This window comes from Pleurodeles waltl, chromosome 2_2, assembly GCF_031143425.1.
Source record: "Pleurodeles waltl isolate 20211129_DDA chromosome 2_2, aPleWal1.hap1.20221129, whole genome shotgun sequence".
Classification (NCBI taxonomy): Eukaryota; Metazoa; Chordata; class Amphibia; order Caudata; family Salamandridae; genus Pleurodeles; species Pleurodeles waltl.
The window spans coordinates 516,402,884-516,418,627 of NC_090439.1; positions in this window are offsets into that span (position 1 = coordinate 516,402,884).

Here is a 15,744-nt window from a genome sequence, read left to right on the forward strand (position 1 = left end):
AGGTGAAAAATTGCTAACCAGAGTCCCCTGCACCAACTCATGAAGAAACCAACCAGCTGACCACTGTCAAGCGGCCAAAGAGGAGTTTTCGCCAGGTGCATTCTGGGAGTTGTAGTCTGCACCCTCAAGGAGCATCTCAAAGCTTCTGGAACCTTGGGGTGAGCTGTAAACCTCAAAAGAACCTTAAAGGAACATCTGGAAGAAGATCCAGAAGTTTGGAGAAGTTTCAAGAACTTTTGGAAAAAAGCTCCATAAAGGGACCGACCTGCCGCGGCAACTCTAGCCGGCTTGCCTCAACCGTGACCCGGCCTGACTTGCAGGTTCATCCTGTTGAAGAAAATCTCCGAAAAAGTGACTAAGTCTGAATGTAGGAAGTTGTCTGGGACCTCCCAGGCAGTGTATCCGAAGAGGGCTCCAGGGACATCGTATCACGATTCAGGTTTTCCCCAAATTAAGAATTTTCATATAAAAAAACGACTAAGTTCGAAGGTGGAAATCTCCACAGAGGGCTACAGCGACGCGTATCCGAGGGAGAGAGTTCCAGGAGGTCGGATTGGAATGGCGACTTGGTCCCGCTGAAGAAAATCTCCAGAAAAATGACTAAGTCCAACGATAAACTTTTGACCGAGGCCTCCCATGAGCTGTAGCCGAGCAGGGCTCCATTGCGGTCAGCCTCAAACTTTGACTTTGCCCCAGTCGAGGTGCGATCAGATGACCAGACTGGTGCTATTCGTTTCTAAGCACTAAAAAGCATTAATTCTTTAAAAATTCTTATCTCAGGTTCCCCGTATCCGATTTTATTTTCCTTGTTGTCATTTTAAAGATGCAAATCTAGTCTATTTGTATAAATTGGTGTTGGATTTTCATTGCGTTTTATGTTTTACTTATTGACTGTTTTTGCGATTTTTAAACGTTTTACACATATATCTCCTAAGTTAAGCCTTGTCGCTCCTTGCTAAGCTACCAAGGGTTGAGCTGGGCTTAATTTAGTGAGACCTAACTGTGTCTAAGTGGAGGTTAGTGGCCTATTGCTAAGTGTAGGTACTTACCTATCCTTACCAATAACCCATTTTCCAGCAGCAGCACACATATTTTCTTTGGCATAATTACATTGTAGTTTATTCTCACTTCTGAATTTGAGTGTAAGCAAAGTAACTTTATCTTGCTGATTAAGGTACATGATAGATAGATAATAGATAGATAGATAGCCTTACAAAACATAAATATCAAGTGGTTTCTTTCACCGGGAATTCAATACAGGAAAATAGAATATTACACTTTACCTATTATGTATTATAGTGGTGTTGTTACTCTTTGGTAGACGTTTTGTATGGTCCAAAGCTATGTTTCACACATGCACCCTACACTTTCTCATCACCTCTTCAAGAGCACACATTGTATTCCAGGCATCAGGAAAAAGACTCCCCTACTCTTTGCTTAATTTGTGCTTGTTGTTTCCGGTGCAAAGCACTGATACTTATTTTTGAGGGCCGTCACTTTGCTGCCTCAAGCACTTACTGCGAGCAAAAGACACATATGGAAAAGACGGAGGAAGAGAAAAATGAAAAAGCATCACAATGGGAGAAAGCAGAAAGCTGCAAGAATGAGCTGAAGGGGCAAGGAGTGCCTGTAGATGGATTAAAGAGACCCGGATGGTTTCAGGATTACACACTGCCTCAGTATTCCGTGTTCGCACATTTAATTGCAGCAACTGCATGTTTAACAGGAGAGCTTTGGGCACTCGCACGTTTTTATTTACAAATTAAGCACTGCCTCCACCTGATGAACATGGAGGGAAGTGTTCTCCTCATGCTTGCGGTGCAACAGAATGGAATCCAGTGGGCAAGAAATCCTGCAACAATTCTGATGGGGCTGCTCGAGAAGGACAGTACGCCCAGGCATCACCTTGTAACAGCACCTGCTTGCCTTCTTGAGTTAAATGCATTGTGTTTACGTGCTAATGCACTTAACAACTGTACAAGCCCCTTTGCCTGTTTGCTTTATGGACTTGGCAGTGTGATAAGTGCATTAATATGTTAAAAGGGTACAGTCGAAAAGCATGTATGGCTACAGTAAAAAGTTATCTCACAACATCTGCTCTTGGAAAATGTGTGTTGGATGCGGGGTGTTCTCCTACCTCTGATATGAGGAAGACCAGAACAAGAGGAAAAATACTGCATTTTAAAATGTTAGCCGCCTACATGTGTAGTCAATCATGGAACAACTTGTAAGGGACTGCAGAAAAATGGGGTATGGAAGTATATGCAAGGCTGACAGTAAAAGTGTTTTTTTTTGTAACATGAACCAAATGATAATGTCTGGATGGGACGCAGTAGAGTGTGAAATAAGAACTTTTTTTCGAATGTTTATTAAAACACGAATTTTAATTACCAAGTTATTGTTCCATTATGCATTTACAAATATTTTAAGTATAAAACCCACGAAAAGTTCAAATAAAACCTACTATCTCCTAATACTGGTCTGTCACGGCAAAAAAAATAGTAGGACTAAAAGGAACTCAGTTACAGTCTTCTGCGTGTCCCAGGTTAAATCAATCCATTTTGGATTTAGCTTCCTTGCATATTTTGTTTTTAGTGTAATATGACACCATTAAAAATAAATAAACTCGTATATTTTGCAGCGTCATATTTAGTTTCATTTCAGCACGTGTAATGCAATAATATTTTATGTTATGTTTGTTTTATTTGTTACGCTTCATGAAATTGTATATTTCAGCTGTTTGTCACCAGTGTTATTGGTTCTTTCCCTTTTTAATGTATTGTCCAGTTTGTAAACCAGCTGGAGAACTCTACTAAGCTGCCATTCTATGTAAAATATTAATTGATGATGACCTACTGGCTAGGAGAACCCATTTCACATTTGTAGTCTAAACTTAGACAACTGAAGTTGGACTGATGTTATGCATAGGCTTGGAAATAAAGTGACTCTCAGATTCTACACACAGTTAGGGCCTCATTACGAGTCCCGGGACTGCCATGTTGGGGGTGGCATGCAGGCCGCCAATAGGCTGGCAGAAAAGACTGCTAAATTATGACTATGGCGGTATTCCCAGCAGAATACAGCTAAAGCACCACCAAAACTGCCACTGTGGTCAGACTATGTTTCCGCCTGACAGATGCACACCACCAAGGTTTCTGCCGTGATCACATCACCACAGAAACCCAGGCGAAGGTGAACTCTATAACAGGAGAAGCCTCACCTTCAGGAAGCCATACTTATCCGGAGCCGCCATGGAACCACAACTAGACGTCATCCCGCTGCTTCTGCTCACCCAAAGAGAGTGGAATCTTTGACAACGACAGAAACAGCAACCGAAATTACACACATTTACCTGTTACTGTTGTATATTTTCAATTTTTTTACTCTTACACAACATACCACCGGGGAGGGGGTGTGAGGGTGACACTCACACTCAACTTCACACTGATACACAAACTCATAGCCACACACACAACTGCACATACACAGTACAGACACTACAGCCACCCCCCGCACACACACACAAACACACACACACCAATCAAAAACGCACACTTATGCACAGACACACACCAAAGGCACAGTCTGACACAATACCACACAACACCACAACACATCACAACAACACCACATCCGCACCATCAACAAATTGGCAAGCACTCACAATAGACACTACCCAGGGACACATCATACATATAACACAACCAACAATCAACATGGAGCAAACATGCGCAACTACACAACTATACAACTTACTGATCGAAATAAACATCACACACACAGCACATCGTAACCATCATACCATGCACAAAACTTGCACACACACACAGTCAAAGCACACAAAGCCACATGACACAGCAGCAAACACATGTTAACACAAACATCACACAATACCATCACAACAACAAGTATGCCACATATGCATGCCCATCACAAAACAAATATCCCATCACTGGGGGACAAAAGCACTACACAGACCCACATATGCTGGCCATACCGTACAAGGAGACCAAGCATCACACACACACAAATACTCACACACAACAAGTGTTAGCCAGGAACAACTCCACCCTTACAAGAGAAACATCTTTTGTAACCAGGAAACCAACAACCAGTTAGTTGGAATATATTTGTGTTTTTTAAATGAAGTTAAAACGCAAAGACCATAGGCCAGCCCAAACATGGTATCCTGTGCACTACAGGCACATATTGGTGCCCGAACTTGACTCCTGACTGTCATGTAACCTCCACTGGTAGGGGCATCAAGGGGGCTGGCAGCCACCTCAGGGATTATCTTGCGGGGGTGGAGGAGGAGGGTGTTGGGTTTAGGCTTGGGAGAGGGGTTTGGGATTTGGCTTGAGAGGGGGGGTTTAGGCATAGGCTTTGGGAGGGTTGGATTTTCTTGGAAAGAGTGGATTTCTTGGTGGGGGAGGGACGTGGGCACTGGCAGGAGGAGGAGGGGAGGCCTTGGACGTGGAAGGGAGGGACCTGGGGAGAGAAACAGTACATTTAGAGGCTTCACAGGGGGGGGAGAGAAGTAGGGAAAAGGAAAAACTCTGCAGGGTAGATTCCTTAGACACACGAGGATGGTCATAGCAAGAGGGAGTGGTTGTCGGAGGTGTTGGTGTGCATGTTTTGGGTGCATGTTTGTGGGAGGTATGCTTGTGGGTGGTGGGTGTTTCTTGGATGGGTGAGTGAGGGTGTTTATGTGTCTCGGGCAGAGGGGGTGGAGGTACTGGGAGATTCCATGGTTGGTGTGTGGGTGTTTTGTAGGGTGGTGACTGCAGGTATGGTGGATGTGCTGCATGTAGGAGCCTGCTGGTGTGGTAACTGGGTGGATGTCTGATGGTCTGCTGTGTTGCTGTCTGTAGGTAGGACAGGAGTAGTGGATGGATCTGTGAATGTTGGTGTGGTGTCTGGAGTGCTGTCTGTGACGCTGGGGTGGTGAGATGTCAGAGCAGGTTGTGAATATGTGTACAGGAGTATGTTGCTTGTATGCATGCCGGTGGAGTGTCTTGTGGTGCTTGTGTTTGTCTGAGCTACTCTTGGATGTTGATGTTGATGCAGGCCTGTCTGTTTGTGTGCTTTGGCTGGGTTTGGGAAGTGTGGAGGCCCAAGCCTGAAAGCCTCTCTGTAGGCCAGCCAGTGCACTATGAATACCCTCCAGGAATGCATTACTCTGTTGTATCTAAGTTGCCAGTCCCTGGATGACATTTACTATGGTCGACTGACCCACAGAGATGGACCTCAGGGGGTCAATAGCCTCCTCACTGAGGGCTGCAGGGCTAACAGTGGCTGCGGCAGAGGTGCCTGTGGTAAAGGATACGCCAACCCGCCTGGGTGAGCGGGCACAGCCAAATGGGTGGGGAGCTAGAGGGAGGGCAGTGGTAGAAAGGGGGGGGGGTGGCAGACAGAGATGGTGCTAGGGTAGTCCCAGATGTGTCCACCCCGAGAGTGTCAAGATTCTGAAGATAATGACGTGAATCCTGTCTCCCCGTGGCACTCCCCTCACCCTCTGGGCCACTGGGTACCTGGCTGTCGGTGGTATCATGGCCAGCAGGTTCCCCTCTCGGCTGTGCCCCATCTCCTTCACCTGCCGATGCTGGTAAACTGAGAGAGAGAGAGGTAGGGTCATCACATTCTTTTAATACACTTACATCACACTATGCACATCACTAACATAACATCTGGGTGTACTACACCTCCAGGAAGAACCAGGTTAGTGCCAACATCATGTCACAACAACATTCTATCCACACCCCTATATGACAACTATGTCACACATCACACATGCCACTGATCTCACACAAATAATACCATCCTATCAATATAGCTATAACACTAACCATTCCATCACAAGCAGACTTTCCAACATGAATTTGGACCCTATCCACATCAACATTGTAAAACAACAACCAAACTATGGGAAATGGATGCAACATTTGACCTCCACATAACACAGACACCAAATTACACATTCTCATAACATGACCTGATGTCATGTTCCAGGAAAGGAAGCTCATCAAATGCCATACAGAAGACTGCATGTTGCATACACTCCTAAAACATTTTGTGTCACAATGTTTACAACCTTTACAAGTGAAAAATGCTCAAATGCACCTACCCTATTTGGCATATCAAAATTTGGATTATGATAGAGTCTTAATCCATATCACAAACATGTGTACCAATAGTGTTGTAAAACAAATTTAGACAGACTTTGTGGACCTACTCATCTTAGTCATTGACCACCTTAAAAATAAGTAATGTACACTCATAGGGCCCCATTTAGCCCACTGGATTTACCCACAGACACCCACAGGAAGCATATCTACACCTCAAAGAGAATGGGCACCTGTCATGTGCATTAAGGGGACATACAGTTCAACTATTCATGATGAAGGCAACATCAATAGACCATTATTTCAGTGGCAACATAACTATCCACACATCAGACATGAGTAATCTTACATCAGTATAGGAAATCCCAATGTCATAAACCACTTCCGAGGTTGCCATGATTGATACATTCACCTTGAGGCAAGACAAATCTCTGACTACACATACCATTCCACCAACATGTGAATGTGAACTACCACGCCTGTCAGTGCACACAATTGTTTTTCATACAAAAAGCCTATAAAACTTATCCACAATACCAAAAGGAAGTATGTATAAGTTGCATCACAATGTTGACAGATGGCAGAGAATAACATTGTACACATGATGTTAGCAATAACATGTGTCTAATGTACAAATAATTAGGATGTCCTGGCCTATTTAGCATGGCCACAAAACACTGGATAAGGGATTTGCTGTGTTGCCATTTACAATCTATAGGATATGTACATGGTACTAATAATCTCTAGTCCTATGTCAGTGATATGGGTTGTACTAGGAGTCTAGTAATACCACCATGGTTTCCAACATGTATAATGTCCATTTTGATGTCACATTACAGGTGCCAATGTATAGTCCTCACTTAACAATGGGGATACCTTCTAAAAGCTCTGAATATGTGTAGCAAATATGGCATGTGAAATATCAGATGGAGATTACAGCCTTACACTATGTTGACACTCATTTGAAACCTCTGGAATAGCAGGACTATTTTGAACTTGTCAGACTCTATGTTTCACATTGAGATGGATCAAGGGGCATTGGGATGGACAGAGGGCAAAGACCTGGACTACTTACCATCAGGAAATTGGGAGTCTAGATCTGGAGGTGGCAAGGATCAACCAGCAGAGCATGTAAAGCAGTGTAGTGATACACATATGACACAGTCAGATGTGCATCATTACATGCCTTTGTACAGAAGGGATGACATAGGTGAGTAATATGTTCCCATACACAATAGAATGTGCACGCCTCTGTACCAATGCTTCTGACTGTACATCTATGTGTTCCTAGGAGATCTTCTACCTTTTGCACTTACCACATTGCCACAGCTTAGAATCTATCACATCATAAACTGACCTGGCTGAGGGATGTAAATGTCTTAGGTATGTACTTACCCCCTTGTGGCTGCTGTGCTGCCCTCAAATGCCCAACCAACTCAGGATAGACCACCACCAATATGCGGGCCATTAGGGGAGTCAAGGTCTGACGGGCACCCCTTTCTCCTTGGGAGGACATCCCCAGCTGGGCTTCTGCGGTCTTCCAGTCCCAGCTGGGCTTCTGCGGTCTTCTGAACCCAGCGTCTCAGGTCCTCCCGTGGTTCCCTACAGTGGTTGCTCTGCCGGCTGTGGAACCTCAGGGTCCACACCTTCTTGCCGATGGCACGCCAGATCTCCTTCATATAATGCACATCGAACTGCATGGATGACACAGCCAAGAGGAGAAAGCCATGTCCACATGCATCATCCCAAAACAAGTAGGGCCAAAACATAACTTAGTGCAATTAGCCAAACATACCCTTACACACACTTTCAACTCTTTTCCAAGTTTCCATCTGCAGTCAGGCCATGTGTGAAGTGAAGTCAGCTATACAGCATGCATAACCAGTACCAGGTGTTGGCTAGAAACATGTGACCAGACCACAAGAATGTCCTTAAAATGGTATCAGTCAACTACTATTTGTCCCACCACCATTAATATGAATGGTGTAATGTATTTTTGTGCATCAGCCTATATGCATCACACACTACCTACTATGTATCAGGCCTAATAATCTTTTTATGCACATCTGCTCATGTCCATCTATCCACATATAATAGCTAATTTCTTCATTCCTGCACATTTCAACTACATCATTAGTCGCTCTACCTTTTACACATGGGTTTTGTATTTGACTCACCTGCTCCTCTGGTGCACCATATAGCTGGTCATACAGGGATAGGACCTCCTCTACAAGCTTGTCCAGCTCTTCTGGAGTGAAAGCAGGGGTCCTATCACCTGCAGAACGTTAAATGATTGCTCCGAGAGCCAGTACACAGCAGCTCAGGTAGTGGAGGTCTTGCTGGTAGCCATGTCAGGAGTCAAGTGAGGGTTACTGCATGAAATGGCGGACACGTTTGCCACATGCAGGATCATCACCACCGGTAGGCATCGCCATTGGTCCAATTCTGTCAAGGGCAGCAATGTGTTCCAATGGCAATGTCCACCGTGTTTGTAATCGCCTACCGCCATGACTACATCCACTAGCAGAGTTAGTTTGCTTCCTTATGTCCAATACAGTAGGTCAGAAGCTGCCATTTTAAGGCTCATATATGTAATTTGAAGTAATGAAAGGTGCGTCACTTACAAAAAATTCGATTCTATGATCATGTGTAAAGTGCTGGCTATTTGTTTACAAGTGTTAATGTGCATGTCTTTATTAGAGGATGTGAAAAATAGTTTTTCAACGTTATGTAAGTGAAACAGTATTGTCACCATACTACTGACAACTTAAACATAGTATAGGTGCAATAAACATGTGTTACATGTGGACTAGGTACATGTTACTTTTATTGTCAGTGACATGTTTCTACATTTGCTGGAGCTGCAAGCTTTTTGGGGTCCTGAATACAGTAATCAGTTATAAATTTCCTAGCTAAGTGCTGAATACCACCTTTTCAATGTTTCACCTGACATGATTTTGATTTATGTGTGACGTTGATGTGAGCATACTTCTGATGTATAGATTGAGTCATTCACATACTTTCTGTTCTTTTCCCACATAGTTACCCTGGCATGAGGAGAGGAAGACAACCTTCAGTGTACCATCCACTAGCAGACCTAAAGATCATGGAGGAGTGACATGTCATCCAGATATATCGGCTGGATAGGCAGACAGTCATGGATATTTGTCATCAGTTGGAGCCAGATCTGATGCCTACCATTCACAATCCAAACTGCATACCTTCCATCGTGCAAGTTATGTCAGTGTTACACTTCTTGGCCACCTGGTCATTTCAGAATCCAGTGGCCCTAACTGCAGGGATTTCTTAGCCCATGTTCAGTCTGGTCTGAAAGGCTGTACTGTCTGCATTGTTAAAACACCTACACAGCTACATCAGATTTCCCCAACGTGAGGATTTGGCTCATGTGAAAACAGATTTCTATGCTTAGGGACACATTCCACATGTGGTTGGAGCCATAGATGGAACCTGTGTAGCCCATGGTTCCCCCAAGGACTAATGAACAGTTATATAGAAACAGGAAAAATGTCCAAATGGTGTGTTTGGCTGACCTCTGCATTTCACACGTTTGTGCTAGGTATCCTGGATCAGTCCATGATGCCTTCATCGTGCGGAATAGCAAGATTACACTGCTGATGACACAACTATACACAGAGAAGGTCTGGCTGGTTGGTAAGACATATATGGCATGTGTGTCTGAACCTTATTTCATGCTACTAGATATCTTGATGTTGAAGAATAAAGTTTGGATTGGTGTAACTGTGCCTTACAGGGGACTCTGGCTATGCAAACCATCTTTAGTTATTGACACCAGTGAGGTGCCCAATCACACCAGGGGAAGTCCGCTTCAACGAGGCCCACAGAAGAACAAAGCGTGTTGTGAAGCTGACTTTTGGGCTCCTGAAGGCAAGAGTTTGCAGCCTTGACAAGTCTGGAGGATCCCTCCTCTAATCACCCTGCAAGGTATATCAAATTGTTGTTGCATGCTGCATGTTCCATAACCTTGCCCTGAGATGTAAATACCATTCATACCAGATGAGGGGGAGTCAGCAGATCCTGTGGGTGGAATTACAGATTTGCCAAGTGAGGATGAGCATGAGGAGGATGAAGCTGTAGACATCAGGGCAGATCTCATCAATCAATACTTCAACTGACTCAAGGTATGTGATGTGATGTTACAATGGAGTTTCCATTGGGTATGCTTTAGGTTCCTCATGCCATGTAATGTTTTTGAAACCACTATCAGTGAGCTCTTAAGTGGCTCCAAAGCCCATGACTCAGATATGCATGCAGATTGTTCCTTGGAGTTGTGTACATAACTGATATGTATGTGGTATAATGTTTTGCAAATGCACAATCAAAGTCATAATTTAACTTATGATTTGTCAATGTGATGTATGTGTTGTACTCTGTCCTATTCCTTATCTTTGTCATTCACAGATTTGCAGATTAGCTGTTTGGCTCATCCTTATTTGGCAATCTCAGTCAGTGTCAAAGTCAGATGGGTTTTGCAGATTGGCATGTGAAGTAGACATGGATTTACCCAGGTACTGTTTAGCATGAAATGTGTGCTTTGTGGGTTCTATGCCTAGACTGTCAGGACAGTGGGATTGTAGTGCCCTTTTCCATACAAAAGACCTGTTTGTCATTGGAGGTGGCTCAAGTAGTGCCATGTGTGTGTGTCCATCTGCATCAAATATACGTCAAGATGTGGTATCCAGAACCGCTACCATCATAATAGTTTTAGTTTTATGTGGACTGACTTGTATATAGCTGCCTGTGTATTTCACCTTTGCAGACCAATGTGCATGTCTCTGAAGACTGACATAGGTAAGTGGCAAGCCTACAGATATCTGACCATGGTAGGTTGACGGTCCCATGACTGGGGAGATCAGTACTGATATCTGTCTTTTACAGGGAGTATTGTCATATGGAAGCTGAGGTATGGCTATTTGTAAAAGCTTTAGCTGATGATAAATTGCACCAATCGGTTAACCTTCCTGTGATGGTGAAAAACTGACATGTCCATAACTTCATTTTTCTGTGGGTTGGCGTTGAATGACACCTTAGCTGAAACACTGAAGCCCACAGCAGTACTTTACTATGTGCTGATTGCCATTCTCCAAATAAATGTTTGGGAATGTACAATCCAGGTGATTTGTGTCATTTCTATGTTACAATCCCAATGCTATATGTATCTAGGCTATCCAGTACATTTGTGATGACCATAATAACAGAATAACGTTAGAGAGGTACATCTTGCTACTATACTTTTCATACATGACTATTGTAAATGGTTGATACATCACACTGTGTTTTGAAACAGAAATAACATAAAGTATACAGTGAAGGGTTCAGTCATGGTGGATTAAATCATCAGAGTAGCAACTACACCTATTTGGAAAAACAAGCCCAGTATCCTTGCACCATAGGAAAACGGAGTTAAGTTTCATAACAATCAACAGGGTGTATCTGTGGCACACAAAGGGAAAAATGAGTAGGGTTCACTTCCTGGCAATGGGTTTTGTCTTGGCATCCTTTGCGGGGGACAGCGGGATCCTTCAACTACAGAGGGTGAGTTGTCTGAGGCATTCTTTTCGCCTGGCAGGGCCTCCACTGCACTAGCAGCCACAGATATAGAAGGGAATGATGTCTCATTGATAGAGGAAGAGGCCTGGTGTTGGGTGCAAAACCTACTCAGGGTAATGTTCATGTCCCCCAGCACCCCTGCAATGGAATCCAGGATGGATTTCCATGCCTGCCACTTCTGCATGGATTCCTGGTGGATGTCCTTCTGCAGCTGTCTGATCTCCCAGGTCATGGTCAGTACATGGCCCATCATGCCTTGTGACTTTTGGTACGCCTCCAAGAAGAACCTACTCACTGGTGGCAGGACCATCATTGTCAGGGGTGACAAGGAGAGACTCAGGTACCTGTACTGGGGGCACACAATGGAGGAAACTGTCTTTTGGACACAGGTTTGGGGGTGAATGCTTGCCTCCGATGTGGATGCAACAGGGCTGGGAGGAGTGGTTGTGGGCAGGGTGAGACTGACAGTTTTTGGCTGACCAGGTGTCCCTGATGGGCCTGCTTCAGCCTCATTGTCCAAACATCCAGGGGTGTTTTCCTCACTGGGGCCTTCATCCAGAGGGGTAGTTGCAGTCTCTGGTGCCTCTCCATGTTGTGAAAGGCAAGGTTACCTGTAGGAGAAGTGGAGCACACAGTTGCTGTAGGTGATGCAGCAAGTGATGTTTAACTTTGAGAACTGAACATGGAATGTGAGATACACACACTGCCTTTACATGATCTCCTGATATAACAATCACAAATGTTTCAAAATATTTGCTAGACAAAAGTGGGACACAGAGATTAGCTATTGAGTACACCGTGTTCCAAGCTCTTGGAGTATGTTGGTGCTTAAATGACTGCTGATACCCACATATCTTGTCTGAGTGAAGACATGACAAGGAACACTTCTCTCCTAGTTAGGTGTATGGAATCATTGATTTGACTAAAAGCTTGACAGTGCACAATGCTGTCAGAGCTGGCACACACTATAGGAGTGCCCATTTGACCTGGGCTTCTGTCTGGATGTACTGCAAGTGCATCCAGTTTGCCATTTAGTTGCCCCCCCCAGGTGAGTAGATGACATTGTTGTGAAGCCTTTCTCAAAGGGCAGTTTGGTAGGGGACACGGCTGTGGCTGTGTTTTACTTGTAATGGTAATGGTAGTGGGCAATTGAATTGCTGTTATTGCCATGCACAGTTATATGGTGAAGCATTCAGGATCGGTTACTTTCAATTTAAGTTTTACATGCAAGACATATTTATTTGTGTGACACAGTACCAAAAATGTCTTAGAGACAATACTCCTTCTGGAGGTAAGTATTATACACAATACATACACTAGACACCAAAATTAGACAAGTATATAGTCATAGAACCATGCAAACAGTAGGAAATCCTATAGAATGCAATGGAAGAAAATAAGTCTGGGGCAACACAAGCCATATACTAAAAAAGTGGAATGTGAATCACAAATTCCCCCCTAGACAAGTGTAGTGTGTGCAAAATCGCTGGGAGAGTAAGAATATAGTAAAGGTAAGTAAATTACCCCACCCCAGAGCCCAGAAAAGCAGGAGTAAAGTACTGCAAGTTTCCTTAGGACACACTACACCTCGTTTTTGGGATTTTGCAGCCAACCAAGTCTGCAAAGAACAACTGCTGGATTATTGGCCTGAAGACCTGCAAAGGAGGGCGACCAAGTCCAGAAATCGAAAGAAGTTCCGAGAAGGACAGGAGCCCCTGCCAATCCAGAAGAGGGTGCAAAAGAAGAGTCCCCGGTTTGTAGAAGACTGCATAAATGCACCCTAGGAAGATGCCAGTTGGTTTCTGCATGATGGAAAAGATGTCCCACGGCGTGAAGATTGTTACAGATGAGATTTCGTGTTGGAAGGCGCCAACAAGCCTTGGGTACAGCAAAAGTGCGTTATTCATCAAAATGGTGCTGGATGGACCCAGGAGGGACCTGGGGGCCTCAACTCTGTGTGAAGAGGAAGAGAAGCCTCTCAGCACTTTAGAGAACCCTTAGGATGCCTGCCAGTGCCCCCAGAAGCCCCAGGATCCGGGTTCAAAGGAGGTGCAAAACGCGGTTGATGCAGCACAACAAAAGAAGGTCCCATGCCGCCGGAGAACAACTCATTGAGTTGAGCATCAGAGGGTGGAGTGTGGGGACCTGGGCCAGGATGTGCACAAAGGAATTTTGCAAAGAGTGCAAAGAGGCCTCAGGAGGTGAAGAAGACACTAAACACAGGGGTACCATTGATGTCAGGGAAGGCAACGTCTTACCTCCTCCAAATTGCGTCAGCAGGACCTCAGGACAGTCTATGCAGATGATGTCCACCCTCTGTGTCCTTAGAAGCACGCTCAACGCCGTGAGAGGAGTCCCAGGGTACCAGTCGTCACCTTGGAAGATGCCTGCTTGGAGCAGGGGAAAGACTCCGTCACTCCACAGGAGATTTCTTCGGTCCTTCTGGTGCAGGATGAAGACAGGGAGTCCCCAGAGAATGCACACTGTGGGAACTGTTGCAGTTGCTGACTTGGACCTGAGGTTGCTGAAGAAAAGTGTCTCTTGTAGACACTTTGTTGCAGTTACATAGTTTCTTGGAGCAGGCTGTGGTTGATCCGAGGTCAGAGGATGCTGAAGTTGTTGCAGAGGATTCCTGAAGGAAACTTGCAAGCAGAATTTGAAGAGAACTCACAGGAGAGACCCTAAATAGCCCTGAGAGGGGGATTGGCTACTTATCAGGTATGGACCTAGCAGGAGGAGTCTCTGATGTCACCTGCTGGCACTGGCCACTCAGAGCCCTCCAGAGTGCCCCCATACCTTGCAAAACAAGATGGCTGACATCTGGGACACACTGGAGGAGCTTTGGGCACCACCCCTGGGGTGGTGATGGACAGGGGAGTGATCACTCCCCTTTCCTTTGTCCAGTTTCCCGCCAGAGCAGGGGAGAAAGGGTCCCTGAACCGGTGTGGACTGGTTTATGCAAGGAAGGCACCATCTTTGCCCTTCAAAGCATTTTCAGAGGCTGGGGGAGGCTACCCCTCCCAGCCTGTAACACCTATTTCCAAAGAGAGAGGGTGTAACACCCTGCTCTCAGAGGAAATGCTTTGTTCTGCCTGGTTTGGCAGTACTGGGGGTCGATGGTGGAGCCCCCAGGGTGCATGGAATTGGCTCCGCAATACCAGATTTGGAATGTGGGGACAATTCCATGATCTTAGACATGTTACATGGCCATATTTGGAGTTACCATTGTGATGCTACATATAGGTATTGACCTATATGTAGTGCACGCGTGTAATGGCGTCCCCGCACTCACAAAGTCCGGGGAAATGCCCCTTAACTATGTGGGGGCACCTTTGCTAGTGCTAGGGTGCCCTCACACTTAGTAACTTTGCACCTAACCATCAGCAAGTGAAGGTTAGACATATGGGTGACTTATAAGTTACTTAAGTGCAGTGGAAATGGCTGTGAAATAGTGTGTTCACTATTTCATGCAGGCTGCAGTGGTAGTCCTGTGTAAGAGTTTGTCTGAGCTCCCTATGGATGGCAAAAGAAATGCTGCTGCCCATATATCTCCTGGAACCCCAATGCCCTGGGTATCTAGGTACCATATACTAGGGACTTAAAAGGGGGGTCCAGTATCCCAATTGAAATTGCTAAATGAAGTCACTGGCCTACAGTGACAAATTTAAAAGCAGAGAAAGCATAAGCACTGAGGTTCTGGTTAGCAGAGCCTCAGTGACACAGTTAGGCACTACACAGGCATACACATTAGGCCACAAACTATGAGCACTGGGGTCCTGGCTAGCAGGATCCCAGTGAGACAGGCAAAACATACTGACATATAGGTTTTTATCTATGAGCACTGGGGTCCTGGCTAGCAGGATCCCAGTGACACAATAAAAACACACTGACACACACACTCAAACAGACCAAAAGTGGGGGTAACCATGCTAGAAAAAGGCAACTTTCTCACACACATGCAAGATGTTTTAATTTATGAGCACTGTTCTGACTTTCATGTTGGTGGAACAGTGCCTTCTGGGAGTTGTAATGC